The 23,415-nt window shown below is 47.2% G+C and overlaps 2 non-coding genes across 2 annotated transcripts; one reads left to right on the top strand and one right to left on the bottom strand.

Moving 5' to 3' along the window:
* Nucleotides 1–13,270: 13,270 nt before the first annotated feature.
* TRNAS-GGA (transfer RNA serine (anticodon GGA)) lies at nt 13,271–13,345 on the bottom strand. Its single transcript has one exon. It is a non-coding gene; the product is annotated as a tRNA-Ser (tRNA).
* A 432-nt stretch (nt 13,346–13,777) lies between these two features.
* Nucleotides 13,778–13,852, top strand: TRNAS-GGA (transfer RNA serine (anticodon GGA)). Its single transcript has one exon. It is a non-coding gene; the product is annotated as a tRNA-Ser (tRNA).
* Nucleotides 13,853–23,415: the final 9,563 nt, after the last annotated feature.

The raw sequence follows: 23,415 nt of genomic DNA, 5'->3' as shown, positions 1-23,415 counted from the left end.
GCACTAGCGGTCCTCTGCGCCATGAAGCCAAGAATTATAGGACCAATGAAACCGGTGACACTACGGACAAGCAAGGATATGAACACAATGAGAAGGAGAATGTACAAAAAATGCTAAAGCACCTAGTCGAGTCTATGCGCGTGATTCTCGGTGGTCTCGAGACTCCGGCCGCTAAAAGTGCCCTACAAGTGCTCGCCGTGCTAGAGCCGCTTATTGCAGGTCTTTATATGCTCCAAAGATTTTGTTTGGCGCTTGTGCTGTTCACACAGGGGAGGCCCACACCCAGCTTCGTCCTAGTGCCTCTATTTTTAAGTTCACTCGAATTGATGACTACAGACTTGAAGCGAAACCTGATTGTGGCTTCATGGACGAATGTTTATCATCAGAGTGCTGAACTTGCTTTCACCTTTGTGCATCCTTCTTGCTATGTCATCATCTCTCATCACATCTTTATGTCCCCGTTCCCCCTCCCCCTGTGCAGAGTAGCAGGCTAGAGCACCTTAGCTCAGGCCGACCTCTCTGCCTTCTTTCAATTAAATTATCTCTCTCTCGTGTTGATATTTTAGGTGCAATGGCTGTATGGTTTACCTGGCCCACACCAAATACAAGCCTCGTTGCGTTAGAGCATGTGTCCCTTGGCAATAAAATGCGGACCCTAACACCGCTTCTCTGTCATCTGTGTTGCAGATGAAGCCAGCTTTGTCGTCTGCATTTGCGGCCGGCAAGCTGTGTGCACATCCAAGAAAAGTCGGTGCTGACAAAATTTCAAAAAAGAATTTCTCGCATTTAAAAATAATGCCTTTTTTGACTTCACACATGCATAGCAGGCATGTAGAGCTATCCAATAATGTATCACATACTTTTTGGCCAACTACCAAAGCTGTTTTTTCCTTGAACATGAAGCTTCTTGCAAAAGAATAGAATTTGTTTTTTTTTTTTTGTACAGGCGAGCAGCTGAACCTTCAGAGCTTCAAATATTTTTCTGCTATACTATGTCACCTGGGCTACCCTTCTGTATTTAATTTCGGTCCTGTGAATTTTTCATTACAAAAAGAACTAACGGATTGCAATTTGACTCACTTTTGCCGGTGCCAAAAGCACTTGAAGTATTCAAATATTTAAAAAATTGGTTATTTTGGCAGTTGCATCACTTCACCGTATTTCCACGCACATCATTTGAAGGCCTCGATCAATACACTGTGCATTTGAAAAAGAATGTTGATTGATGTCCTCTTGCTCAGCTCAGCAGGGAAACTAAACTGTCACCAAAATGCTACAAAATATCTGGCAAAAATAAATAAAAGTGGGTAACGAGTTTTGAACTCTAGTAAACATATGGCAACGTTTCAGCTATATGTGTAGTGTCAGAAAAAAAAAACGCTGGTCGATTCAGCATGGAATCGCACACCTGCAAGTGCATCTGTGCCATCGTCAGAGTTCAGTAAAAACTGCATTTTACATAAGTTTGCAAAAATGGTTTATTGCTATCTAAAATATACGAGTAAATATTAATAGGTGTAAGTTCGCTTAAATGTAAAATACAACAAAAAATATCCGGTAATGGCAATGATGTGTCTCATGTTTGCATGAAACCATATCTTTCTATGAATTCTTTCGTTATTTTTTGTGGCAGTGAATAAAATTGAAAAGGAACTCGCACAAGGAGTAACTTTGTTGTATTCCAGCACATCACTAATAGCTGTTTTTTTTTTCATATAAAAATCGGAAGCAGTTAATATGAATAAGTCGCTTGATATGGAATGACCTGTGCAGGAATGTTATCATGGCAGAAAACACAACTGGATCATGCAACAGCAATGCAGCATAATAAACTGCTCCCATAAGCATTACTGATTGTGATTGCCATGTTTCAAAAGTACGTAAGGTTTACTGAAATTGGCACACCATTCAACCAACAAATAAGGATTGTACAGTGATACTTTTTCAGTTACAGATTCTTTTTAAAGTTGTCTATGCCAGGTAGCATAATTCTTGAGCTGGATTATTCAGAGGTGGACATTACTAGTGCAAGAAATGGAAACATTAAACTGATTCTCAAATTTATTAATTCACTTATAACATCACGGCACATATTTCAGTTTGCAAATTGTAGCCAGTGAGTTTGAAAGACATATTCACTTGAAATTAATTTCCAGGATTACACCAGTTTCGAGATTTTTCCATAAATGTGTGAGAAATACATGGGCATGCTGGTTACTTTTGTGCTTCAATGTATAACAGTGCGTTTTGTTAAAAAAAGTAAGTGCTACAGCAGTGCATTTCTACAGCCAGTTTGATGGCATGTGTCCCATTACTGGTGTCATTCTGGAAATTCATTCTAAGTGCATACACCTTGTAAAATTACTGGCTATAATTCATAAAAACTTTATTAGGAACTGAGCTTTTGTTAATCAGCTGACTATGGTGTCTTGATTTCTCATGCAAGTAATGTTTGGCACTCTGTATCTAGAATTATGTTAGCTGCAACAGCCAGTCTTTAATAAATTCCGTGAAACAAAGATAACCACCCTGCATATCAGGTCTCAGTTGAGTGCTGTGGGCTCAAGCAAATCGTGCCATGGTTATAGTACCACTGGCTACCTAATAGAGATAGCAAGTACCTTTTTTGAGTGTTCTTATTTACAGTCATGTCAGTCTGCTTGCACATATGTTTATTTAGGTATTTATTTTAAATTTATTTCTTTTGGCAAATGTGTTTTACTTGAGGGCCACGCAGACTACATCTTCAGTATACAATCTTGTTATGGTGTCAAGCTGCAGGAAGTTTGTACTTTTAATTTTTAAGAAGTTTCTGATGTTCTCAAACTACAAATGGTTGTACATTTACACAGATGTTTGGTTACAAATAAACAGTTCACCTAGAAAAATGTTTTTTGTCTGCATCAGTTCAGCACTCTTGATTTTGTGGAGGACCATTCACTCTGACAGTTGAAGAAAGTGGCATAACAGTACTGCTAGCAGATTTACAATATGGTTTATTACAGGCAATCTGGGAGCATGCTTTTGAGCCCAGGGTGACAGAGGCCTGCGATACAAAACGCCTGTATTTAAATTTTATCCATATTCTCTCACAGCAAACATACACACGTGACATCAAAGGTAATTATATGCAACATAGCTCAGCAGTATTTTAAGGAAAGTGCAGGTTTAAACTGCTAAATACCCAGTGGGGCATAAAGGGCTTTCAACATAATTTGCGTGTTGATGTTCAACAGATCTGCAACAATTCTTCCATGGGCTTTCAATATTGACGAACAACGCATTTCAACAATACCTCAGTGGGCTTTCAATTTTGAGACTCAACACATCTTCAACAATGCTTCAATGGGCTTTCAACATTGACAAACAACACATTTCAACAATACCTCAATGGGCTTTCAATTTTGAGCTTCAACAATGCTTCAATGGGCTTTCAACATTGACAAACAACACATTTCAACAATACCTCAATAGGCTTTCAACATTGACAAACAACACAGCTTCAACAATGCTTCAATGGCCTTTCAACATTGAAATACACCATAGTTTCAACGATATGCCAATGATCTTTCAAATTGAGAGGCCACAATGATGTTACGACAGAATGTCGCGGGCGAATTATCAACACCTGTCAACAATTTCCTCAATGATGTTTCAACAATTCCCCAATGATCTTTCAAGGTCATTTGTTGATGTTGAACAATGATATTTCAATAACCTTTCAACAATTTTTTTTGTAAGGGGCCGCCGCACTGTTCCCGAGTTGAACTCGGAGGGGGTTTCGCGATGTACGAGTTTAGCACGAGTTCGCTTGTCAATCAACACCGGAGGTAACGCCCCACGCGAGGCATGTAACTCTTGTGCGCCCACCCACCACGGCTGGGCCACGCCCAACTTATCTTTCAGCAACAGCGACGCGGTGCCGAGCTGAGAGGCATCAACAGACGGCCGACATAAAACACGCACAACGCACTGTCATCGGTGATGTACTGAGCACCACTACCAAAAACAAAGCGTTCACTGTCGCTGGCTTATGCATATATATTCTCGGGCTGAGATGACCCCACAACATGGTTTCATTACCTGCATTGTGGCGACGTAGCGCACAGTAAATGATTATCGACACGTCACAGTAGCTGCTTTCAAGGCGTCGATCCGCCGAGGGGGACGACGATGCTGAGGAGTGCGTATCGCAGCAGTTGTTTGAGATGGCTGCTCTGTCATCGGTGATGTATCGGAGCCACAGCGTCGTAAACACGATCAGCGTCCGAGAATCGCTCGCTTTTCTAGACACAGTGCAATGCATTTCTTCATCACAATCACTGCGCACTCAACAGTTCCAACACCTTGCTGCGTTCGAAGTCTCATTTCATAACTGCACACAAGAGCCCTCACCCGCCAAAATGCGATTGCTGCGGTGTTGTTACGACAACCATCTGCGATCGCTGCTGGCTCCAGCAGAGGTAATCCGCAAGCACCTTGGAGTTCACAACACACTCAAATACTGCGTACATGCGCTCAAAGGCACCGTCCCTGGGCAAACGATGACAAGCGATGAATTGTGTCGCTGGAAAGCACGCACTTCGTCGCAATGCATGCATCGCAGAGGCTTCGCGCACGAAGATAAACTGGCACATTTTCACTTAACTGCGTCACTACGGACCACGTACCGCCATTTTGCAGCGACAGCCGTTGCTCCCGTATCTATAACTAGTGTGTCGTTTTTAGTTCGTAGAGCGGGATCCTTAATAGTCTAGTGAAGCGCCTGCGATGAACAGCCCTACCGCGGCGCTGCGTTTTCATTCCCCTAATAGAGAAAGAGTACTCATGATTAACTTTATTGAGAATAGCACTGCAACGCGCCTAGGCGACTTATCACCGTATGAACTCCCTCCTGCGTGCGACCTTCTTCAATGTATCCGCTTCTAAGCTTTCGCCTCACTTTCGCCCCTCGCGGCAAGAAGTGCAAAACTTAATTATTTGCTCGGTCTCCGCTTGTCATCGGACATTTCTAGCATTCAAAACGAAAAACAGATACCTAAAGAAATAAAAAGGTTTGTTATTTCATTTGTTGCATTTTAACGTGTTCGTTTGAGCGAAAGTGTAGGTGCAAGAATGCGCTGCATGTAGCCTGTTCGCATTCGATGGAGGATAGAAAGGTAGTGCCCGAAAGAGGAGGCACGCCCTTGAAGCGCCCGGGAAAGGCGTGGCAAGCGGCTCACGGCAAGTGTGCAGACAGACAGCGGGACAGTCACGGTATTGCTAAGTTGCGATAATCCGTTAATAACAATACGCGGCGCTGGCGCGTTTCGTTGTGCAGCCTTCTGCGCTTGAAACATGGAAGCAGCGAGCCGCGCAGGGTTCGCTCATCTTGTCAAACGCGGCTTTTTGTCTACATATTTTCTTGCCCGTAGCTTTTCCGCATTGCACGCTGTCTCCGTTCACTGACTGCCGTCGAGCAAACTCGGGTAAAACTCGGGTGAACGAGAAACTCGGTGCATCGTGCATAGCACCCCTGCTATGTTTATACATTAAAGAAATAATGGTGAACATGAAAAAAAAAACACAGTCAGTATGTAAGAAAAATTAAATCAGCATCAAAAAGTTTAGCGCTCTACTTTAAAATCATGGTGAAGCACAGATAGCAAACAAATTAACAAAACATAACAATGAAATAAATAATAACATGTTTAGCTTTCGCTTAAGTACATGGATAGACATGAATTCTTTCAGTTTAGGTGTAAGTGCAATTCCTAATGACATTGATGAAAAACAATGCTCATTTATCCATAATTTGTACGTATCTTAGCCACTGCATGTATATCAGCAACCATGGTGAAAAACTCTATGTCAGCAACAGAATATATTAAAGGTTTTTTTACGCACCGAATTTGAGTAAAACGAATTGGGGAAAAAATATTCTGTGTACTTATTTTCTTTATCAGCCGAAAGCGCCCCATCTGTGACTTACTTAGGTAGGCTTATAGCGCACATCAGAAGAAAAAAAAAAGGAAAGTGGAAGGGGTAATGAAAAGGAACAGAGAACAGGGTGAGCGCTCACCCTGTTCTCCGTTTCTTTTCATTACCCCTTCCACTTTCCTTTTTTGCTCGTCCTGAGCTGCGCTACAAGCCTAAAAAATTAGTGACATACCAACTCGCCCAAACCGCCACCCTTTTGCCCTATGTGTAACCGCTGAATAAATACCATTATTTGTTCGTTTTTTTACTAAATTGGGGTAAATTATAACTAATCCCTTTATTTGTCCTTGTGTGATTGGTCTTGTTCGTAGGTAAGCGCCCCGTTCGAAGGAATGAACACCAACGTCGATTGGAGAAGAAAGAAGAAGCAGACATGGAGCACAGCATTGGACCATCACCAAAAGACTCGTCGGCCGAACGCCGAACTCTGGAGAAGTTCGTGGAGCACAATGGTACCCATGTGCCTCCGGAAGGCGGCCCCAGCTCCAAACCACACCAGCAAAATAGTAAGCACGACTTAAGCAAGTGTAAGTCAAAGGCAGCCGGTCAAGGGACAGCGCACGAGAAGCCTCAGTGGGCCGAACTCAGCGTCGAAATGGCTCCGGAGGACAGCGGTGAGTGAATCGTTCATGGTCATAGCGCAGGAGCAAAACCCAGGCATCTGAACCACACCCAACTGTTTTTTTTTTTTTTTTCACTTGAGACGGTGACCATGGCCACGCTCTTGCAATTGTTTCATTCTACTTCCAAAAGAAATACCTTCGGGTACTTTATTACAAAGCCAAAGAAAACGTTTATTGACTGCCTATTCTAAAAATATACTTATTCATAAAATGGCCTAACTATTAAAGGATATCGTCGCACGAATTTCATGCCATAACATGTTCTCGTGTGCTTCAAGTATTAGAGTAGTGTTCGCACCGATACGTGGCTTTCTCTCTCTCGCCTCCGCTATCCCGCCGGAAGCTACACAGGGGAGAAGACAAGATGGTTCGTCTTCTCTCCCGCTCAAGCATTGAGTGGGGCGAGGAGGAGAGCACTCTGGCACGACGGTAAATTATACGCGAAAGGGCTCGTGGCGGCACGCCGTCGCAGCAGCGGGAAAGTATGCAGTGCAGCATGCCACTGACACATCAGAAGCCACGCGCAGCAGACGCAGCCGGCACTGCAAATTTGAAGTGATTTTCCAGTCTTTTAGAGATCGTAGTAATATGTATTTCATTTTTATTGCGATATAAATTACATGTTACACTACATGTTACATTACATGCACACTCTAAGCGCATTTCCGCCGTCGCCATTGCCACGAGGTTGCGCATAATGATCAGGCAGCGATAAAACCATCGCCGCACGCCCTACGCTGTGTGTGCGTGTGAAGACGAAAACGGGCAGCAAGCGCGTCCTCTCCCGTCGTGCGCGAGGCACCCAACGCTGTGAAGTACCGGGGGAGGGGGAGGGCGATGTTCTCCACCTGCAACTCCCCGTTTTGGCAGCGGCGAGTCGTCGCCCGGCCGTATCTTGAGGGCAATCTGCGCTGAGAGCTCGTAGCCTTGTGCGAGCTGTGTGTACTCGACGCTCACTTTTCGCTGAAGCTACTGCTGGCCGCGTTTCCTACACCAGCGTTTCCACAGCGAGTTATTGCGGTCATCGAGTGTGATGTGTTCGTATTTGCTTGTGCGCGCGCGACACGACGCTTGTTAACTTAGTTAGTGTGCCTATGCTTACAAGTTTATACTGCCGATCAAACTACTATCCTTACTTCGTATAGCTGTCCATTAATTTGTTGTCGCAATCGATGCGTCACTTTTCGGGCGAAACTGAGACTTTTTTACGTCTAAATTAGCATGTGTGTGTTACTGAGAATCTTCTTGTGATCACGAAATCAGTCAATAACATCGGTAGCCAGCAGCTTTCGATAACGCTACGTGACGAAAATGCCTAACAAGAGCAAGCGAACTTTCTCTCTTTTTGACACGAGGTTATAAATTCCCTGCTGCACGTAGTGCAGTAATATTTGGCTCAGATTTACACAGCGGCCTCTATAACTAATCGGTAACGTTTTCTTACTATGTTAAATACTTCAGGGCCCCTTTAACTAATCAAATACACAATAGATAGTGAAATTGGCTCAATGTATGCACATCGATTGCTCGATGTGCATACATCGGGTAATCCAACATCCCGGCAAAGGACGTAGAAGGTTGGAAGAAAAAAATTCACGGACGATTACGCTACTCCTCAATGCAAAAATTGAGTGCAGCTGTGTACGTGTTCTAATTTATTTATTTATTTATTTATTTATTATTCCCTCAGAGCCAAAGAATTACAAAGAAAGTGGTAAAACACATTTACCTGTAAAAGAAACAACTTGTTGTATCAGCCAGTCGTCCGAAAGGGAGCCATCGTTGAGTGATTGCGAGAATGTGCACTCCAAAATTATGGCAGAGTTCTCAAGTTTAAATTTCATTCACCAGTGATGTCAGTTTCACATAAAAGTGTATACAAAATTAGTACTACATAGGGATCCCCACAGTTAGAAACTCAGGAGAATTGCCGTACACGAACAAAATGAAAAAAAGATAATATATACTCAAACCGTTGTTACGTTAACTTTACAGACATTTGAACAAGTAAATAACAGGGCGAAAGACAGGAAAATGTAAAGTTCTTTAGTAAGATAAAAATGTCAAAAAAGCTTATGTTATTAATAAGCAACGTGAGTTAACATTGCAATAAAATTCGAGCAAAATAAGATGTATTATTAGTACTACGTCAATTGTTATTTTTACATTAGGAAAAGTCAGTTGTTAGGACGAAGAGAGTTGTTCGATAATATATTTCTTAACTTGCTTCTTGAAGACGTGCTCTGTGAGTGATGATTTATGTTATATGGAATAGAATTCTACAGTTTAATTCCCGCTAATGTGGTAGTGAACTTACCATAGTTCGTGAGCACTTCAGGTAAAAGACGGTTATCGAGTTCAAATAACCTAGTAATGTTAATATTTCCAAACATTTCAAGGACAAAGCCATCTATATGCGTAATGTTACGAAATAGCTTATATATCACAATTGAAGCTGATGAAGAGAATGAGTCTTTAAACTGCACAAAAGTGGTGTCGCGTTGGATAAGAAATGGCTGAAAGTCATCAGAAGAAGCACCTCACTTTGCATGCATGGAGATTGGCTGTTGTATGCGAAGCATGGGTTGCCTCTGGCTTAGGATAAATGCCTGTGAATGTGTGCGTGATAAGGGGAGTGGATAATATGCGGCTGACCCTATGAGGGAGTGAGCGCGCGCCGCTCACTTTTTTTTTACTCGTAAGCGGCGCGTTTTTTTTTTTTTTATAGCGCGCTTGTTACGGCGCGCCATGTGCCAATTCGCAAGCAATGCGCGCGCTACGCAGCGCATTGGCATTGCTTGCGAGCTGGCGCGTGGTGCGCCGTGGGCTATGCGTTGCCATGCACGCAGTCTTGCCCATACTTATATTATACCAGCATGTGCCGGGCCAAAAAAAATTCCACTTGCAACACAACAGATGTTTAGTCTCGCTTTATTGACTTCGTTTCCGAAAACAAAGATTATTCTTATAACATGGTGTGATACACGCTCAATAAATGAGCAAAAGTGAAAGGTGCATGACATATACAAGAGAACTAAAGGCAAAAGTTCACAGATCGCGAAATAACAAAAGAAAGCGCTAGAAAACGCGAAGGCCGTTTCATGTACACACATAAAAGAACAAGATTTTTATATAACGTCCTCAAGACCTAAATGTAGACGAGATCCTGATATGGTGCACTAAGATTGCACAAAATTGGCCGACGTGTATGACATAGTCATGACAACTATAAAAAGGGGAAAACTCACTGGTAATGGCAAAAACAATGACACGCAAAATACCTGAAAGATAGAATAAAATGCTAACATTGTTTGATTGAGAGCCATACCAAAAGAAAGCTTACTTATAACTCTGCACGAAAGTATATGAAATGCGTCACATGTTCATTACTGCTGAACAAATTGAAAAAAACATGGCAGAAAAAATAACATTGCACTAAAAACTGAAACACACGTTAGCACATTATTTCGCACTTGGCCACAACTTAAGTAACGGTGGCAAGGGGAACAGAAGGTAGTCGACTTTTGCAGCAGCACATAGAAAACATTCGTAGAAAGGCTTATTCCTCAATGAAAGACCAGGTAAAACAAGCCAACACGATTTTTCTTTCTACCCGAATGCAATGCTTAGCAATAAAATTACGTCACTTAAGGCATTAAGTCGTACCTACTGGGCTCTCCTTTGTATAATAAACGCGAACTGCAAAAATCTGCATGTAGGACACTTTCAATGCTCATGCTTTCCACAAGAAAAAAAAGCGTATCATGCCTACACATGAAGGTTGTCCGCGCGGTTTTCCCATTGGGGGTTACTGAGATAGTACACAAACACTAACAGTAACTTTTCAGCTGTTAGTAGGTTTGTAGAACGTGAGACACAGAAAAAGCACTGAGGGCGGTATGGAAAGCTGGGCAAGTTACTCAAGTTGCAGAATGAGACTTGGCGCAGAAAAACATAAGTCACAGACCAGGTGACAATGAGGAGGAACATCTATTTGTCAGCTTTCTCTACCGGGAAGAGGCAAGTGTAGCACAGTCAAGGCGCAACGAGGTCCGGAGCCTCATGGAGCACACGAATGGACAGGGCTGTGTTCGTGTACATGCGCCTTCTGATGTCCTTGGGTCTGAGCGCTCACCTGTTGTCTTTAGGCACCAGGAACAACCTTGCAGGGCTTGTTTTTGAGGTATCCGTGCGCCACTGCACGATGCACGAGCGGTACGAGTCGTGAAACGGGTGAAACATCGCGGAGCACAAGCACACAGCTACCGAGGACCACGAAACTGACGAAACTAGCCACGCCGGTCAACGCACAGCAGCACACGCTTCGCGATAACAGCAGTTAACGAAACATGAAACGTCATGTAGCGGGCTGAGCTGCTTCGTTCGGGGCCGCACGGCGTGCGCGCGGAGACAGTCGAAGGTGAGGGAGTTGCGAGGGTAGTAAAGAGGGAGGGCGATTGGAGAGGAGTTGGCGAAGGGGAAGGGCTCGGCCACCTGGATCGGCGCGCGTGCGCGCGACGATCTACGAGGCCATGCAAGGGAAACGGATTTTTGCGTTCGCCCATTACAGAGATGGCGCCAATTTCCTGTGCCACGGAAACAGGGGAGAGTCCCCCCCCCCACCCCCTGCTAAAGCCCCGTAAGAATTAGGCCGCCCTTATAAAAAACGCACGCGGATTGGCCTAGCTATTACTGCACTGTGTTTTTCTGGCGATCCGTGTATCGCTTCTGGCGTTTTTCTTATTCTAATTTGCAGTTGTCTTTTTCATCAGTAAAATGGCATCGCCGATTATTGAAACTTCTTCGAGTGTAAGGGAAACTTGGAAGGAACGAGCTCGCAGTTGTATGTCATGTACTTTCATAAATTGTATTATACTATTACACTTTATTATTTGATGGCCAGTAGCACCGGCTATGCAGTATTTGTTTTTAAAAGCAGAGTAATGCAGGCACTTAGGAATATATTTATTCACATATGCAATGCACAGAACAAGATTAGGATATGCACAGTTGGAAATGACTTTTTCGACATATTGTAAAGCGCAGTTAACAACGCGCGCACACACAGGAAAGTGTGAAAGTAGAATTCGTTGCTGAAATCTATATTTTATCGCACGTAACGCAATACGGATATTTGTCAGCGAGTTAATGCGTTTCTGCCTCACTATTTACTTGCATGCTAGGTCATACTGCACTTGCTAAGTCAACGGGTTCATAATACACTAAAATCAATAATCTCCACAAACTTCGGCCGTCAACATTCATGCGCGTGAATGGAATACTATCGCAGCTCTGCACACACACGTGTATACTTTCTCTCGCACCTTCGTATCGCTCTACGTTACTTTCCTCGCATAGTCGTGCAGTTACCGACGGTTCTGTCTTTCCGTCCGATTCTATGCGACCAAATTTATCTTCTGGTTAGGTTTTGTTTGCCGCGCGGAATGCAAAATACCTTCTTGCCGTCCTCCGTCTGATCTCGGCACTCAGTCGCACAGCCACAAGACATTTCGGTCCTTTGCATCCTAGGTCATACTGAGCTATTCAGCGGGCCCATAACGAACTAAAATAAGTATCCACAAACTTCGGCCATCAAGATTCATGCGCGCGAGTGAAATACTATCACAGCTCGACGCATGCACTTGTATACTTTCTATCGCACCTTTGTATCGTTCTGTGTTTCTTGCGTCGCATAGCCGTGCAGTTACCGGCAGTTCAAAGTCCTTCCGTCCAATTCTGTGCAAGCATACTTTTCTTCTGGTTAGGTTCTGGTTGCCGTGCGGGATGCAAAATAACTTCTTGCCACCCTTCGTCCGGTTTCGGCACCCAACCGCGCAGCAACAAGGCATTTCGGCCCTCCGGGAACGAAATTATCTCAGCAATGTGCATAGCACAACAGGCGAAATGCGCGCACTTCGCCCGGCATGCAGGAACTTTCATGGCGGCAAAGGGGCGGAGCAAGGTCAAATGTCACCGATCAGCCTATCGCTGGCGTCGTCGGCTGGATCAAAGGCTGTCTGTACTTTGCCATAATGCGCTCGTCACGGCACCCCGCGGTATCTACGCTACTTCGGCACACCGCAGCTGCACGCAGCTGTAGAGCGTATGCGCAGCGTTTGCGCACGACAGGGCTTGAGTGACCGCTCGCGCTCATATGATCCACATTGGCCCAACTACTTGGTGCGAACTGCCTTTGTCCTGCGACAGCTTGACCGACGGATAGTAGCCACATCAAACTTGCGCATGTTGAAGCGCTGTCAATACGTAGTGTTGGAATCTCAGCGCTGACACCCGTTATTGCAATCGCACCGCTGGCACGAGTTGTTGCAAATGGGTCGCAAGCCCCAAGGGTAGCGTTGGCCTGGCGGCCTGGGGCACAACTGGAAGCATCCGAAGGTCCGAGCAAAGCATGAGTCGACTGCTAACAGAACAACTTGTTTATTCTAGCATCGCAAAAGAGCGGCCGGTCAGGTCGACCGAAGTGGAGAGACGGGAGAGCACGTTACTCAACAGAAGAAATCGGAGCCTCTCTCGGCGTCCGGGAGCAGCTGCATTTATACTCTCGGATAAAGGGGGGGAATCAGACATCCACCCGTTCGTAGCAATTGCTACAAAGGAAACCCATACGGGTTCCTCGAAAGAAAACGCCTCATTGTTGAAGAAAAATTCGTCCTGGTCCGGGACTCGAACCCGGGACCACCGCCTTTCCGGGGCAGCCGCTCTACCATCTGAGCTAACCAGGCGGCTAGCAGATGGCAGGGCGAAGTCGAATTTGTCGCCAACACGAAGCAAAGGCAAGTGTTTGACGTAGTAGTTCTGCGCAAACCCGCAAGGTGGAGAGAAGTAATGAATAAAGGGAAAATCGGACATCCACCCGTTCGTAGCAATTGCTACAAAGGAAACCCATACGGGTTCCTCGAAAGAAAACGCCTCATTGTTGAAGAAAAATTCGTCCTGGTCCGGGACTCGAACCCGGGACCACCGCCTTTCCGGGGCAGCCGCTCTACCTACCTGGGTTTCCTTTGTAACAATAGCTACGAACGGGTGGATGTCTGATTTTCCCTTTATTCATTACTTCTCTCCACCTTGCGGGTTTGCGCAGAACTACTACGTCAAACACTTGCCTTTGCTTCGTGTTGTCGACAAATTCGACTTCGCCCTGCCATCTGCTAGCCGCCTGGTTAGCTCAGATGGTAGAGCGGCTGCCCCGGAAAGGCGGTGGTCCCGGGTTCGAGTCCCGGACCAGGACGAATTTTTCTTCAACAATGAGGCGTTTTCTTTCGAGGAACCCGTTTGGGTTTCCTTTGTAGCAATTGCTACGAACGGGTGGGATGTCTGATTTTCCCTTTATTCATTACTTCTCTCCACCTTGCGGGTTTGCGAAGAACTACTACGTCATATACTCTCGGAGTCGAGGGCAAGAAGGAACGCCTCGTGATGAGGCCACGTGACGGCGGGGCACGGACACGCTGAGAGACACCTTGAGACGAGTGTAGTGACGCATCCGCGGGGCCGGCGCCGGTCAGACCTCCTCGCTTCACACTTGGGGAGCTCCTCTCCGCGGCTGCCGCGCTTTCACAAGCGTGGGCACCAACATGCACGCACACACGAAGACACGTGGCATTGAAACATGCCGGGACGCGCTTGGCGGGAAGGCGTTTCGGCGGTGCTGAACGGGCCAAAATGTCCGCCGCTTTGAACGAAGCCTCGGCGTCCGTTGCCTCCGCGCCGGCTATACCGCGCGTCGTAGGCGAAACGTAACAGACCGCCCCGCCGGGGGAAGGACATCCCGATGGTCAGGGGACTGCATCCGCTGTCCGGAGGGATGTCGCTCGATGATGCTCATAACCGAAGTCGGGCGTCCTTCGGCGTTTCTTGAGCGCAGCGCACAGAGAAGGCCTCGTTCTCTCGTTCAGGTTCACACAGGACACTGCAAAGTGACTTCGGTAGAGTTGAGATTTTTGTTCTCGTTCCCGGCAAGCGTTAGAACTACGCCGAAACTCAACCGCTCAGTCAGCAAGCACGAAACAACCCTCACCAAGTCCTGCCAGGCTCTCACCCCTTTTATACCACTGCCTAGTTCCTTACAGTAGTCTAGCAGCACTCAGAACGCGTCCACAAATTGGAAAATTGCACTAGAAAGCACGTCATCACTTTGAAACACTAAACAAAAGCAATATGTTAAAAATCCTGCCTCAGGAAGAAAAACATCAGTAACAAACAACTCTGAGGCTGATTCCTACGTTAGGGACTTCGACTTAAGCCATCGGCGTTACCGTTGAGACTCCCCTTTTTGTAACGCACCTCAAAGGAATATTGTTGCAAAGCGAGGCTCCAGCGCAGGAGGCGGCCATTTTTGGGAGATGGTCTGCAGCCATTGGAGAGGGCAGTGATCCGTCTCAATGATAAACCTCGAGCCGGCTAGGTAGCATGACAATTTCTGAACAGCCCACACGAGACACGCACACTCTTTCTCGGTGGCGCTGTACGCCTGCTCACGACTGGTCAGCTTACGACTAGCATACAGGACGGGGTGTTCCACTTCTCCATTTTCCCGTTGGCACAGTACAACGCCCATGCCTCGCTCACTAGCATCGCACTGAACAACGAACCCTTTTGTGTAGTCTGGCGATCGTAGCACAGGCTGGCTTGTTAGGGTGCTCTTTAGGGCGCTAAAAGCTCTTTCCTTTGTCTCGTCCCAGACGACTGTTTGGGGCTCTGTTTTTCTTAGAGCATCCGTCAGGGGAGCCGCGATATCAGAGTACCGGGGGATGTACCGCTGATAGTAGCCCGCGACACCTAAGAACGACCGAATATCGGTCTTCGTGCGCGGTTGCGGGAAGTCTCGCACAGCAGCCACCTTTATTTCAGAGGGGCGGCGACGACCCTGACCAATCACGTGACCGAGGTAGACAACCTCGGCCTGTGCTAACTGGCACTTGGGAGCCTTGACTGTCAAGCCCGCTTCGCGCAGGCGGGTTAGCACTGCCCGCAAGTATGCCATATGCTCAGACAAGGATGCGGAGAATATCGCTACGTCGTCTAGATACGGTAAAGCGAATTCTTGCTGTCCCCGCAACACTTTATCCATGAGGCTTGAAAAGCAGTATGGCGCGTTCTTCAAACCAAAACTCAACACTTTAGGACGGAATGATCCCATTGGTGAAATGAACGCCGCATACCTACTAGCCTTTTCTATAAGTGGAACCTGCCAATAACCCCTGACAAGATCTAGGGTGGAAATAAACTGAGCGCTACTAACTTTCTCAAGGCGCTCCTCGATGTTAGGGATCGGATAAATTTGATCCTTAGTGATGGAATTAAGCCTGCGGTAGTCGACGCAAGGACGAGGTTCCTTGCCCGGTACCTCAACTAAAATCAAAGGGGAGGTAAAATCACTCTCACTCGCCTCAATAACACCGAGCTGTAGCATTTTCTTTACCTCAGCCTCCATAATATCGTGCTGGCGGGGTGACACCCGATACGCCTTGGATCGTACTGGCTCTGGGGAGGTAAGTTCTATATCATGAGTAAGGACACAAGTCCTACCAGGCCTCTCAGAGAACTGACCTTGAAACTCTTGTAAGAGCTGGTGCAGTTCGGTTTTCTGCTCAGGCGACAGCGGTGCTTTACTGATTAAGTCACTAATGACTTGATCGGTGTCTTCCCTGTTCGTCACTGAGCCTAGTCCCGGAAGCTCGACCGGAAGCTCTTCAGGAACGTTTACCATCATGCACACCACTGCTTCCCGTTGCTTATAGGGTTTGCGCAGATTACAGTGGTAAACTTTGCTGTGCTTTCCGTTTTCCTGGCAGACTCACCACGTAGTTGACGTCCGACAGCTTTTGAACAATTCGTGCTGAGCCCTCCCACTGCACGTCGAGTTTGTTTTTTAGCGATGTGCGCAATATCATGACCTCATAGCCCACCTCAAAACGACGGGCCCTGGCTGTCCGATCATAATAAACCTCGGCCCTCTCCTGGGCCTTTGCCATTGCTTCACCTGACAACTCCTGTGCCCTTCTTAAGCGTTCGAGGAGCCTAAGCACGTACTCCACCACGACTGGGTCGTCGCCCCTGCCTTCCCACGATTCTCGAAGCATGCGAAGCGGACACCGCAGCGAGCGACCGTACACCTGCTCAGCTGGCGAAAACCCCGTAGCCGCATGCGGCGCGGTCCTTAATGCAAACATCACCCCAGGCAGACACAGCTCCCAGTCAGTTTGTTGTTCAAAACACAATGCTCTCAACACGCGCTTCATGACGGAGTGGAGCTTCTCAACGGGATTCGACTGTGGGTGGTACACTGAGCTGTGTAACAGCTTTACCCCGCACCTTTCGAGAAAGGCTGTCGTCAAAGCGCTAGTAAACACTGTGCCCGGATCTGACTGGATTTCCGCAGGAAAACCAACTCGCGCAAATATGGACAGTAGTGCATTGACTATCTCAACTGAGCTGAGTTCTTTAAGCAGCACTGCTTCAGGGAACTTTGTCGCTGGGCAGATCACAGTCAAAATGTGTCTGTACCCCGTGGTTGTTACCGGCAGAGGTCCCACTCTATCAATAACGAGCCGTCTAAAAGGCTCCATAATGATAGGTACCAATTTCAACGGTGATCTCAATTTGTCCCCTGGTTTGCCCACCCGCTGACAGGTGTCACATGTCCTCACGAAGTGGTCTGCGTCCCGAAAACACCCTGGCCAATAGTACTCTTGCAAGAGACGGTCCTTAGTTTTCTTAACTCCTAGGTGTCCGGACCACGAACACCCGTGCGACAAGCGCAACAGATCCTGACGGTAGCACTGAGGAACGATCAGCTGATCGAACTCCACTCCCCTGCGGTCTAGATACTTCCGGTACAGGACCCCAACTCTTTCCACAAAACGAGCATTTTTCTTGGCGATACCTTCCTTGACAATGCAGCGTATGTTTTTTTTAGGCTGCCATCCTTTTTTTGCTCGGCTATCAAAGCCGACCGGCTGACCTTTAGCAACCTATTAAATCCGTCTGACGTAGGCGCGATGAGCAAATCTGCAGATAGCTCTTCTAACTTTCCCGTGTCGGGCATTTCCTCTCGAGTATCTGGTGCCTTCAACGCTACAGGCTCAATTTTATTCAGTTCGGATGTGCTTTGAATATCAGCTTGCTGCGCCTCTGACCCTTTCTCATTGTTCTACAACGTCGGCCCCGCAACTACCGCCTTCGCAGCGAGCTCCCGAACCTTCGATCTGGTTAAGGCCTGAACGCTAGCCTCACCAAAAAAAGCCCCTTCTCGCGCAGGAGGTGATCGGACCTGTTCGAAAATAGGTACGGGTACGGGGGGGGGGCAGCATAGATGACACTGCGACCTCCGTCTCAAGCGCTCCGAAAGGTCCTTCCATAAGCACTTTTGCTACGGGCAGACACACGGTATGAGCTTCCACGGCTTGCTTGATCCATGCGCACTCGCCCGTGAACATATCGGGTTCTACGTAAGAGGGGTGAACTACATCCATCGTAGCTGCGGAATCGCGAAGCACTCGGCACTCTTTCCCGTTCACGAGGAGGTCTCGCATGTAAGGCTCGATAAGCTTCATGTTCTCGTCAGTGCTGCATAATGACAAAAACACGACTTTTGTTTTTGTTTCCGGACACTGCGCCGAAAAGTGACCCGGCTTCTGGCACGTATAACAAACGCGCGCTTGCCTCGTCTCGAACCGCTTTCTGCGTTCGGCTTCGGCTGCCGCCGTCTCCTTACGTTCGGTCGGACTGCTTTCACTCGCATCCGCACTACGTGTGTCGCCTCTTGCTCTCATGGGTGTGAACTTCGGCCTCTCAAACTTGGAGCCAAATTCACCCTTTTGTCCGTCCTTAGCTCCGCGAGCCCGACGCATCACAAACTCCTCGGCTAGCTCAGCGGCTTTAGCCACCGTGCTAATGTCTGGCCTATCCAAGACCCAGTACCGCACGTTCTCAGGTAACCGACTATAATACTGTTCCAGCCCGAAACACTGCACAACTTTCTCGTGGTCACCAAACGCTTTCTCTTCTTTGAGCCACTCCTGCATGTTTGACATAAGCCTGTAGGCAAACTCTGTATAGCTATGGTGTTGGGCTGCTGAGCACGAGGTCGCGGGATCGAATCCCGGCCACGGCGGCCGCATTTCGATGGGGGCGAAATGCGAAAACACCCGTGTGCTTAGATTTAGGTGCACGTTAAAGAACCCCAGGTGGTCAAAATTTCCGGAGTCCTCCACTACGGCGTGCCTCATAATCAGAAAGTGGTTTTGGCACGTAAAACCTCAAATATTATTATTAAACTCTGTATATGACTCACTTTTGCCTTTCTCATTTTCCCGAAACTTCAAACGGAACGCCTCCGGTGACAGCCTGTACTTTTTTAGCAGACTCGATTTCACTTTGTCGAAATCCTCTGCCTCCTCTCTCTTCAAGCGAGCGAATACGTCGGCCGCCTCGCCGGGTAACAAAGTGAGCAAGCGCTGTGGCCACGTTTCCCGAGAGAACCCCTGCTTCTCGCACGTTCGCTCAAAGTTAACCAGGAACAAACCAATGTCCTCTCCAAGCTTAAACGGCCGCATCAGGTCAGTCATTTTGAACAATACTCGTTCTCCTGCACCGTGTGCCTGACTTCCATTACGAGCGCGTTCCATCTCTATCTCGAGATGCTTCATTTCCAAAGCGTGTTGACGGTCGCGCTCTTTTTCTTGTTGCTCTCGCTCTTTCTGTTCTTTAAGTTCGCGCTCCTGTCTTTTTGCCCTCTCCTCAATGGTCTCAAGGCATTCCGACAGGTCGTCATCCTCAGCTTCTAACTCAAGAATAGCCCTTAGCAGTTCTGGTTTTCTGAGTTTGTCTGAGACATCCAGACCCAACTCTCTTGCAAGCTCCAGCAATTTCGGTTTGCGCAACGACTTCAAATCCATGGCTGCTCTGAATGCTGCTTTCTCTACTGCCTACTATTGTCTTGTCGCAAACTAACCCGGCAGCAACGACAACCACAATTAGCAGCTCTGTTTCTGACACTAACAAAAGCCTGGCAAAACTCAGAAGAAGAAAGTCCCGCACTCACCAAACCTCGCAGCCAAGAATTCAGCGCAGTCGTTCCGCTACAGGCAACCAGTCATCACACAGGGCTCGTTGCACTGCTCCCGGATGGTCGTTGTGCTGCTCAGCATAGAGTCAACCGCATATCTTCGCTGCTGGCCTCCGTTGTTGCGATCCCACCGCTGCCACCAGCTGTTGGAATCTCAGTGCTGACACCCGTTATTGCAATCGCACCGCTGGCACCATCATCATCATCATCAGCCTGGTTACGCCTACTGCAGGGCAAAGGCCTCTCCCATATTTCTCCAACAGCCCCGGTCATGTACTAATTGTGGCCATGCCGTCCCTGCAAACTTCTTAATCTCATCCGCCCACCTAACTTTCTGCCGCCCCCTGCTACGCTTCCCTTCCCTTGGAATCCAGTCCGTAACCCTTAATGACCATCGGTTATCTTCCCTCCTCATTACATGTCCTGCCCATGCCCATTTCTTTTTCTTGATTTCAACTAAGATGTCATTAACTCTCGTTTGTTCCCTCACCCAATCTGCTCTTTTCTTATCCCTTAACGTTACACCTATCATTCTTCTTTCCATAGCTCGTTGCGTCGTCCTCAATTTGAGTAGAACCCTTTTCGTAAGCCTCCATGTTTCTGCCCCGTAGGTGAGTACTGGTAAGACACAGCTATTATACGCTTTTCTCTTGAGGGATAATGGCAACTTGCTGTTCATGATCTGAGAATGCCTGCCAAACGCAGCCCAGCCCATTCTTATTCTTCTGATTATTTCCGTCTCATGATCCGGATCCGCAGTCACTACCTGCCCTAAGTAGATGTATTCCCTTACGACTTCCAGGGCCTCGCTGCCTATTGTAAATTGCTGTTCTCTTCCGAGACTGTTAAACATTACTTTAGTTTTCTGCAGATTAATTTTTAGACCCACTCTTCTGCTTTGCCTCTCCAGGTCAGTGAGCATGCATTGCAGTTGGTCCCCTGAGTTACTAAGTAAGGCAATATCATCAGCGAATCGCAAGTTACTAAGATATTCTCCATTAACTTTTATCCCCATTTCTTCCCAATCCAGGTCTCTGAATACCTCCTGTAAACATGCTGTGAATAGCATTGGAGAGATCGTATCTCCCTGCCTGACACCTTTCTTTACTGGGATTTTGTTGCTTTCTTTATGGAGGACTATGGTGGCTGTGGAGCCGCTATAGATATCTTTCAGTATTTTTACATACGGCTCGTCTACACCCTGATTCCGTAATGCCTCCATGACTGCTGAGGTTTCGACAGAATCAAATGCTTTCTCGTAATCAATGAAAGCTATATATAAGGGTTGGTTATATTCCGCACATTTCTCTATCACCTGATTGATAGTGTGAATATGATCTATTGTTGAGTAGCCTTTACGGAATCCTGCCTGGTCCTTTGCTTGGCAGAAGTCTAAGGTGTTCCTGATTCTATTTGCGATTACCTTAGTAAATAGTTTGTAGGCAACGGACAGTAAGCTGATCGGTCTATAATTTTTCAAGTCTTTGGCATCCCCTTTCTTATGGATTAGGATTATGTTAGCGTTTTTCCAAGATTCCGGTACGCTCGACGTCATGAGGCATTGCGTATACAGGGTGGCCAGTTTCTCTAGAACAATCTGCCCACCATCCTTCAACAAATCTGCTGTTACCTGATCCTCCCCAGCTGCCTTCCCCCTTTGCATATCTCCCAAGGCTTTCTCTACTTCTTCCGGCGTTACCTGTGGGATTTCGAGTTCCTCTAGACTATTTTCTCTTCCATTATCGTCGTGGGTGCCACTGGTACGGTATAAATCTCTATAGAACTCCTCAGCCACTTGAACTATCTCATCCATATTAGTAATGATATTGCCGGTTTTGTCTCTTAACGCATACATCTGATTCTTGCCAATTCCTAGTTTCTTCTTCACTGTTTTTAGGCTTCCTCCGTTCCTGAGAGCATGTTCCGCTGGCACGAGTTGTTGCAAATGGGTCGCAAGCCCCAAGTGTAGCGTTGGCCTGGCGGCCTGGGGCACAACTGGAAGCATCCGAAGGTCCGAGCAAAGCATGAGTCGACTGCTAACAGAACAACTTGTTTATTCTAGCATCGCAAAAGAGCGGCCGGTCAGGTCGACCGAAGTGGAGAGACGGGAGAGCACGTTACTCAACAGAAGAAATCGAAGCCTCTCGACGTCCGGGAGCAGCTGCATTTATACTCTCGGATTCGAGGGCAAGAAGGAACGCCTCGTGATGAGGCCACGTGACGGCGGAGCACGGACACGCTGAGAGACACGTTGAGACGAGTGTAGTGACGCATCCGCCAGGCCGGCGCCGATCAGACCTCCTCGCTTCACACTTGGGGAGCTCCTCTCCCCGGCTGCCGCGCTTTGACAAGCGTGGGCACGAACATGCACACAACACGCACACACGAAGACACGTGGCATTGAAACATGCCGGGACGCGCTTGGCGGGGAGGCGTTTCGGCGGTGCTGAACGGGCCAAAATGCCCGCCGCTTTGAACGAAGCCCCGGCGTCCGTTGCCTCCGCGCCGGCTATAGGCACCCTGCAATGGTCAGGCGGCGCAGCGATCGGTTCAGCCGTCAGCGCCACCGTGTCAGTTGCGCGAAACACCGAGGCGGCCGCTGCTACGGAGGCATGCTTTTGCGGCGCTCGTTTGAAACTTGCCGGACGTACTAAATTGTGGTTTTAAGGCAGTCGAAAACATCGAGGCCTATCTTGGACTACCGACGCTTGAGAAAGGACGTCAAATTTACAACAGCCATGTATATCATATCAAATAAGTAAACAGCACGGACTTCACAGCGAGGTGCTTAAATCATGTTCTCTAAAGTGCCAAAACCACGATATGATTAGGAGGCACGCCGTGGTGGGGGACTCCGGAATAATTTGGACCACCTGGGGTTCTTTAACCTACACATAAATCAAATTACAAGGGTGTTTTGGTATTTAGACCCCACCGAAATTCGGCCGCCATGGCCGGGATTTAATCCCGCGACCTCCGTACTTAGCAGCCCAACACCGTCTATAGCCACTAAGCAAGCACCGCAGGTCGCGAAGTATTTGTCACAACAAAACAAGCATACTTACGTCGAACTCAAAGTGAGTTAACAAATCATTATTTTATGCCACTTAGGTGAGCAATACGGCCGTGGACGTCTTTGAACTGTCATTTGTCGCTTCATTGCAGCGTACCTTGCACCTCACAACTGTAGAGGTTTTGGCGAATTGGCAGGCAAGTGCTTTTTTTTCCTCCGTTGAACAAAGTGCCTCGAGCATATTCTGGTATTGCCGTTTGGGCTCGAATGTGAGGGGGCATTACCGCTGAAGCATCATAGAGGGCAATCAGCTGGAGACTAAACAACGTGAAGACTGACAAATATGCGCTAGCGTGTGCGAGAGAAATGCTAATTTGCAAATACTCGACGTGTGCTGCAGTGTACTCCAACTTTAGTTCTGTTCTAAGCGCGAGAAAATATCGGCGCGAATGAGCTCTTTTCCAGTATTCGCGTCTTGATCTTGACGCAGGAAGAAACACAGCGCGTACAAAGCTCCAGCATGGCGCGCTTACGAAGCTAGATTTGACACGTAACAACCACTACGCGTTTGTTTTGGAGCAAGACGAGCTAAAAAACTATCTAAACTGATTTACAAGAGCGGGGATCAGTTCACGCGTTTTTGTGCAGTTGACGCTTTATTGCATATTTTTACAGATGCCGCTGCTTGTTCTTATTTTATTTTTCTTGTA

This window comes from Dermacentor variabilis, chromosome 9, assembly GCF_050947875.1.
Source record: "Dermacentor variabilis isolate Ectoservices chromosome 9, ASM5094787v1, whole genome shotgun sequence".
Taxonomy (NCBI): Eukaryota; Metazoa; Arthropoda; class Arachnida; order Ixodida; family Ixodidae; genus Dermacentor; species Dermacentor variabilis.
This window is presented reverse-complemented; position numbering and strand designations above follow the sequence as displayed.